Raw genomic sequence first — 8802 nt, forward strand, 5'->3', positions numbered from 1 at the left:
AAAAAAACATTATTAAAAATAATAATAATAAATAAGAATATAGCTTAACATAAATGTTACTTCAAGTAGCAAAAAGCAAATGAAGGAAATCTATAATCACAAATAAGAGTAGAGGCCAAGGGCTTCCCTGGTGGCACAGTGGTTGAGAATCTGCCTGCCAATGCAGGGGACACGGGTTCGAGCCCTGGTTTGAGGGATCCCACATGCCGCGGAGCAACTGGGCCCGTGAGCCACAACTACTGAGCCAGCGCGTCGGGAGCCTGTGCTCCACAACAAGAGAGGCCGCGACAGTGAGAGGCACGTGCACCGCGATGAGAAATGGCCTCCGCTCGCCGCAACTAGAGAAAGCCTTCGTACAGAAACGAAGACCCAACACAGCCAAAAATAAATTAATTAAAAATAAAAAAAGAGTAGAGGCCAAAACAAAGTTTGAGATAGTCCTGGTCCAGTCAGCCTAAACCCACCAGGGCAAAGCTGTAGTCCAACAATGTCAGGCTATCAACTCACTGCAACAAGGCAAACTGCACACCAGAGGGATGGTGGAGTGTCTCACTAAAGGAAAAGATCGCTATTACTTAATTATGGGAATGAGTGGAGGTTAGGTGAAATTTCAACGAAACAGGCTTTGATATACTCAAAGGAATACAGAGTTATATGAAAAGAGAGTCAACATCAGCTCTGGACTGCAAAGTGGACCCAAGGTTAAGTTTCCTTGAAAACTACAATGTTAAATGTGGAAAGTTGTGTTCAGAAAGTCCTGAAGTTCTACACCTGGGTTGGAAATCAAGGCTGCTTTTCTGTCAAAGCAACTTAGATTCTCCAAGCAAGACTGTAAGGCTTCATTCTCACTGGACATAATTTCAAACAGCAAACTTCCCAACAGTCTATGATTTTATTTTATTTATTTATTTTTGGCCACACCACGTGGCACGTGGGATCTTAGTTCCTCGACCAGGGATTGAACCCTGCAGTGGAAGCATGGACTCATCGCTGGGCCACCAGGGAATTCCCAGTCTGATTTTAGAGAACAGTTTCTTAGTGAATTTTTAAACGTCACCCAGAGAAGGGAATTATTATCTGATAAGTTGCAGTGTGTGCTTGGGAGAAATATTGTTTCCTGTTAACTTTGCACCTGGCTTTATCTGTGTCTGTTTATCTGTGATGAATGGCAGGGCAGATTTTTACTTTCTCAGTCTGAGCTAATATTCATGTCTCAAAATGAATTCACAGGTGACTGAACCATCCCTAGAGACCTGGCTGTCAAGATCATTGAAAAAAAAAATTTTTTTTTTGGCTGCTTTGGGTCTTTGTTGCTGCACGCAGGTTTTCTCTAGTTGCTGTGAGCAGGGGCTACTCTTCGTTGCAGTGCATGGGCTTCTCATTGCAGTGGCTTCTCTTGTTGCAGAGCACGGGTTCTAGAGCACAGGCTCAGTAGTTGTGGCACAGGGGCTTAGCTGCTTCACGGCATGTGGGATCTTCCGGAACCAGGGCTCGAACCCGTGTCCCCTGAATTGGCAGGCAGATTCTCAACCACTGTACCACCAGGGAAGTCCCTGAAATTTTTAACTTACAATGAACCTTGGATTCTAAAGACTGGCTCAAGGCATCATTCTACTAGGTTTGAACAGGTGTCGTCTAGTACTAACGGCTCTCAATGAATAGAACCACACTCGTTACTATTCCAGATACTCTTGCTAATTTGATGGTATGGTGGAGACATTACTTTATTTCCTCTTCCTAGGCACACAGGAAAAATACATTCCTTGCAGTTAGGCTGAATGACGTGACAAAGGGGAAGGCACTTACTAAATACTGGCTCACTGAACCAATCAAAATGTCTTTCTTCTTTTCCTTTGAAATGGCTCAACAAGAGCACAGAATGAAAATAAAAATAAACAGAGGGAGTATTCATCTAGGACTAACAGCATTTGAATAGCAGTGGGATAAAACTCCTCCATCCTATCACATTGGGGCACAGGCTCGGGAAACCAGCTTGGACTTGGAAATTCTAGTCAGCCATCAGAGCCTGATGTCCTCACCCAGGGGACGTGGGAGTTATCATTTCTTGGTCAGCCTTCACAGCCAACAGATTACTGAATCCTGATTAGCCTGTGCCTTAAATCTCTTTGGTTGTGCCCTGCCCTCTCCTTCCCTGCTGCTCCTGCCTTAGTTGAGGCTTTTGCTTTTTCTTATGTTGACTATTTTAATAGGTGAGGTGACTCCTTGTCTCACCCCCACTCAGAGGCATGTTCTTCACTGCCTCCTAAAATGCAGAACTGAGCATGACTTCCCTCTGTGTAAAATTTCCAAAGTCTCGTACAGGAGGAAGGTCTAAACTTTCTACAAAGCACAAGACCACCTGCTCCTGCTCTCCTCTCTAGACCCACTTCCCACCACTCCCCACACAAAACCCCACATCACCTTACCATTCTCTGAATAGAACCATATTCTTCTTGCCTCTACAGATTTATACATGGATGTTCTCTCTGCCTTAAATATCTTTCTTTACTCCCAGAAGACTCCAACTCAGCCTTCAAAACCCAGTTCAAAACTACAAAGCTACAGTAATCAAGACAGTATGGTACTGGCACTAAAACAGAAATATAGATCAATGGAACAGGATAGAAAGCCCAGAGAAAAACCCACGCACATATGGTCACCTTATTTTTGATACAGGAGACAAGAATATACAATGGAGAAAAGACAGCCTCTTCAATAAGTGGTGCTGGGAAAACTGGACAGCTCCATGTAAAAGAATGAAATTAGAACACTCCCTAACACCATACACAAAAATAAACTCAAAATGGATTAAAGACCTAAATGTAAGGCCAGACACCATCAAACTCTTAGAGGAAAACATAGGCAGAACACTCTATGACATAAATCACAGCAAGATCCTTTTTGACCCACCTCCTAGAGTAAGCGAAATAAAAACAAAAATAAACAAATGGGACCTAATGAAACTTAAAAGCTGTTGCACAGCAAAGGAAACCATAAACAAGACGAAAAGACAACCCTCAGAATGGGAGAAAATATTTGCAAACGAAGCAACCGACAAAGGATTAATCTCCAAAATATACAAGCAGCTCATTGCAGCTCAATATCAAAAAAACAAACAACCCAATCCAAAAATGGGCAGAAGACCTAAATAGACATCTCTTCAAAGAAGATATACAGATTGCCAACAAACACATGAAAGGATGCTCAGCATCATTAATCATTAGAGAAATGCAAATCAAAACTACAATGAGATATCATCTCACACCAGTCAGAATGGCCATCATCAAAAAATCTACAAACAATAAATGCTGGAGAGGGTGTGGAGAAAAGGGAACCCTCTTGCACTGTTGGTGGGAATGTAAATTGATACAGCCACTATGGAGAACAGTATGGAGGTTCCTTAAAAAACTAAAAATAGAACTACCATACGACCCAGCAATCCCACTACTGGGCATATACCCTGAGAAAACCATAATTCAAAAAGAGTCATGTACCACAATGTTCATTGCAGCACTACTTACAATAGCCAGGACATGGAAGCAACCTAAGTGTCCATCGACAGGTGAATGGATAAAGAAGATGTGGCATATATACACAATGGAATATTACTCAGCCATAAAAAGGAACGAAATTGAGTTATTTGTAGTGAGGTGGATGGACCTAGAGTCTGTCATACAGTGTGAAGTAAGTCAGAAATTGAAAAACAAATAGCGTATAATAACACGTATATATGGAACCTAAAAAAGAAAAAAAAATGGTTCTGAAGAACCTAGGGGCAGGACAGGAATAAAGACGGAGATGTAGAGAATGGACTTGAGGACACAGGTAGGGGGAAGGGTAAGCTGGGACGAAGTGAGAGAGTGGCATGGATGTATATACACTACCAAATGTAAAATAGATAGCTAGTGGGAAGCAGCCGCATAGCACAGGGAGATCAGCTTGGTGCTTTGTGCCGACCTAGAGGGGTGGGATAGGGAGGGTGGGAGGGAGACGCAGGAGGGAGGAGATATGGGGATATATGTATATGTATAGCTGATTCACTTTGTTATACAGCAGAAACACACACAACATTGTAAAGCAATTATACTCCAATAAAAATGTTAAAACAACAACAACAAAAAACATTCAAGCATCCTTCATCTTGTGAAGTTTTCCCTGACCCTCTCTGGCTCCCACCCAGACATAGGTGATCACTTCCTCCTCAGGGCCACCAGAGAACCTGAACACACCCATCACTGCACAACACTGCCAGTGTTTCTTTATGTAGATGTCTCTTCTGGTTGACTGTGAGCGACCTGAGGGTCATGGCCCCCAGCAGACAGTAGGTGGTCTGTATTTTGTTAAAGGTGATGAATTAGGCCATCAGATAGTGTGATGGGCTGGGGTGGAGGTCTAATCCCCCAGCCAGTGTGTCTGGAACATGACCACAGTGGCAGAATGGGAAGAACTGAATTCATCACAAGAAGAAATTCAGTCAATCTATACATGTTCAAGTTTTATTACAAAGTATGATGGGCAGAAAATACGGTACTTCTTATACAGGAGGCTGAACAGAATGAAAGGGTGAAAATTAGGTTTAATATATTCAGAAAGCAAGAAATCAAATCATAGATAACACTCCACTTTCAGGTGCCTTTGAAGTAGCCTTCAATGGAGATTTACCATCGTGGTTTCACAGCACAGTGTTAAAAAATTTTTTACAAGCCCTGTGTACAATCAATCCTGTGAAAATGTTTTTTTAAAAAAATGGTTACAGTACAGTTCTGCAAGGGGCAGCTTCCTCTCCACCTGACCATGGGATGCCACAAAACCTATAATGTAGAGGAAAAGTTTAAATACATAACAGGAAATTAAGTTCAGACACACTAGGCTAAAGGGGACAGAAATGGATTGGCTAGCGCTTAACACTTCAGAGAACGAGGAATCTCCATTTTCTCTACATAGAGATTTGTACAATCATGCTACAAATTCACGCTTGGGGGAGGAAGGATGGAAAGTCACTGAAAGAGGGGTCATCAAATACACAGGAACCATATCAAATGATCCATATTCGACTCAAGCAAGTCAAAGCTTTAGCTCCACGAGTTTCATAACACACTGTATTACCACAATCAACCCAAGGTGAGAACATTCTTTCAAATAGCAGGTATCACAAGTTCTTATTCACCGGGTTTTCCCAAAGGCCAGTACTTGTAAGTTTTCCAGCTCTTACACAGACTGCCAGCATCCTCCTTCCTCTTGAGTTTATACTTTGATTAGCTTATCTGTTTCTGGCTTGATACACCAGTCCAAGCCTCTTGGGAAGGCACCTGCATGTTTCTACACTTAAAAAATCACATCTAGGAAGTAGCCTGAGAGGAGCTGGCCCATCCCATGTGGCCACACATTTGACTTTGACCACTAGCAGCAATGACAACGGTGGGAAAAGAGGACGAGGCTCTGCAACACTGAGTAGCTGGCCCAGCCAGTGCAGGGATGGCAATTCTTGGAGAGCCTGGCCCAGGGTTCACAGTGACTGCTCAGCTCAGCTTTCCTCCCAGGGAAAACCCAACTTCAGTGCCAAGCATGACCCTCCCTCCTCATCCTGGAGCACAGACAGGAAAGGGAAGAGGCTGCTTTGGGGCTTCTACTTTACTGGTCTCCCTTCTCCCAAGTCAGGCAGTCAAAGGAGCTGGGGACAGTGGAGGGAAGTTACTAGGCTGGCCTCCCGTGGTTGGTAGACCCTGCAGCTCCTACATATCTTACAGCCTAGGAATTCAAGGCCCAGGTTGCAGCAGGGAGAAAGTTCTACAGTGGAAAGGCAGTGGGAAGGTAAAGAGGAAGAGAAAAGACAAAAGGGAGGGGGGGGAAAGTCAGCATGACTGTTTACAACCTCTGCTTCTTCTCTCTACAAACCTACAACCAAGAAGAGCCATTGTCTGGAATGATCGAGGGACTCCCACTCCTGCAAGTTTCTACCACCAAACGACACTAGGGCTGAACTGCAGCAGGAAGGGGTCCCCCTGTCACCCTGTCCCCAGTTACCCCACATCACAGGCACCTGATGAACAATCCAGGAAGGCTGACACAGGCCGAGAGCACAGTCTCACTCCACGGCCACGTGACGGTCTGAATGCTTCCCCAGCTCAGACCTTTACTGCCCTCTAATATTTTCTCCTTTGCTACCACTGCTTTTCTCCCACATCCTAAATCTCCTCCTAAAATTTCAGACACACCTGCCATCAAAAACTCATCGGAGTCTTAATGTTTTCTGTTTCTTAACCAGTTCTCTGAGAGCCGATCCTGGTTCTGATAAGAAATTCTCACCTGGTTATCAAGTTTCTTCCCTCTTCAAGTCCTCATCTTTCAGCCTGGCTCCTCCCTGGAAAGAGAGGCTTCTGACTCTCCTGGGTGTAAACAACTCAAACTCTTGAAGGACTTGGATCCACTCACCAGCTCTCTGATGGGGAACGTGAGGCCTCATTTATTCAGCACCCCCCTTCCCTCAGAGCAGACAAGGAAAACAAAGGCGGCTGCGGCTCTGGGGGCCAGAAGCATATCAAAGGGCCACTGCCCAGAGAGCCAGAGCCCAGAGGTGCTGCCGCAGGCTTTCCAGTGCAGTCCCGGCAGTGGCTCTTCTCATGTTCAAGGAGCGCAGAGACAGAGCCTCCCAACCTATTCTCGCTGGCTGGCAATCTGAGAACCTAAACACATTAAACAAACACTTGCTTTTGAAACTACAACAGATCTCTGCTTCCTGTGGCGTGGCTGACTAAGAGGCTTTCTAAATCCTGAGACTACAGAAATCCCCTCCTCAGCCATGAGGCCATCTGGCCCATGGCATAAAGGGAGAATGAGGGAGCCGGGACTTCAAAATCCCAGCATGCCAGCTACTGTGTGTCTGTGTCTGCTTGGGGGGACTGGGGAGTCTCACCTGGGCCCAAGTGGGATGTTGAAAGGAAGAGGACCAGACCACACTGCAGGGCCTAAGGAGGGTGACAGGGCTGGGAGTCTGCAGGGCAAGGAAAAAAAACATTCAAAGTTGTTGTTTTCCACAGTAAATAGCAACTTTATCCAAATATATCCCTATTCTTATTAACAAATTTTTTTTCTCCAGATTATTTTCAAGTTAGAGTGGATAAATCTTCTCAGCACTCAAACCACAAAAGTGCAGATCAGGAAAGGAATCTTAACCCAGAGCTCAGTGTAGTTAAGCCCTGCCCCAGCAGGACCAGCCCCCTCTACCACTAGACCTTCATTTCAGACCCTTTTCCACAGGAAGGAACTGACAGCCTCCTAGAGCAAGTGACACTCAATTTATACTTGCTACCCTTGAGGGAAGGACCCTGGAACCATCACACACAATAACAAGCAGGGCATTGTTCTGACCAAGAACTGTTCGCTTTACATCTCCAAATGATGCAGTGCAAATCTGGTGGTAAGTGCAGGAGAGATGACCTCAAGCAGACGGCCAGCCAAAGAGCCTCAAAATCAGAACAATGTATAAAGGGAGAAGGGGAAATACCCTGACTGAAAAAAAGAGCCTTTTTCTTTGGGCCAAGCCCCCGTGTATTAAAGCAAAGAGCTATGACTTTGGGGATACAAATACATCTGCTTCTGAAAAGTAGGACTCAACCAAGAGAGTTCAAGTGCCCAGAAGGACAAAGCTAACTGCTTTGTTTCTCAAAAGCAGATGACAACTGGACAAAGCCATTGGCCTCAAGGTCTGCTTCTCTCCTACTCTCGGACGCTCAAGTCAGAGGGTCTCAGAAACCTTCCGGCACTTGGCAGAGCATGGCAAACTCCCCCCGCCACCCCGCGCCCTGACTCTGAGCATGTCCCCAACTCTGCCTGCCCAAGGATTCACCTACCACCGGAACTCACTCATATAACGGACACAGACACCCACAGCCTACAATCCAGTACTGCTCAGAACCTAAGCTGGGGTCAGGGTGGCTGACAGGGGTTCGTGGAGTTCTGAACTGGCTGACCCTGGGTCTCTGAAGCTTTTCTTGCTCTCTATGTAACTGATGGCCTGGGATCACCACAGCCTACTGGTCCACCCTCTGCAAGAGCTGACAGTCTCCCACACTCTAAAGGAGATCCTGCTCAGGCCAGATGCTCAGACTGTGCAGGCAGGGCTCTCACCTCAGAGCACTCTATCCAAAGAGCGGCCAACATACTGGCACGCACAGTAAACCGAACAGAGATACTGAAGTTCAGCTGATACTGCATTCTTGCCTATCATTCAAGACGTGAAAGAGACGGGCCGGGGGCTTATATCTGGAGGGAAGAACAGACTCTCAAACTAGGTACTGGAAACATGCTCTACGCTCAGCTTTCCTGCCACTGTTCCCCTCAGTCAGGCGCCCCAATCAGCGTGGCTAGCTCAGAGCTAACACGTGCCCAAGAGGTCCTGGGGGGCTGGACAGGGGTACTTCCGGGAGTTAACAGAAGGAGTCCCATGCCTGTTTCGGAGCTCAGAATGCCCTTGAGAAGAGCCAGGCTGAGCAAAGGTGCGAGAGCTGGCTGACTTCAGAGCACCGAGGCGGTTTGGGACTCCAGGTCAGGTATGTTCCGCTCAGGCAGTGATTCAAGAAGGCAAACTGCTCATGGGGTCAAGGACCTGGGGCCAGACCCAGGCAGGGAGGGAAGAGAGGAAGGTGCTAACAGGGAGGGCTATGAGACAAAGGAAGAGACCAGGGAGTAAAATTCTTTTGTAAAAAAATTAGCCTGATAGATAAAAAATATACAAAGTTGAAGTTTGTTAAAGACATTGATAACAGGAGGAAAGACAATTTTGAACTGGTGTTTGTTCCCACC

Source organism: Phocoena phocoena, chromosome 19 (assembly GCF_963924675.1).
Source record: "Phocoena phocoena chromosome 19, mPhoPho1.1, whole genome shotgun sequence".
NCBI lineage: Eukaryota > Metazoa > Chordata > Mammalia > Artiodactyla > Phocoenidae > Phocoena > Phocoena phocoena.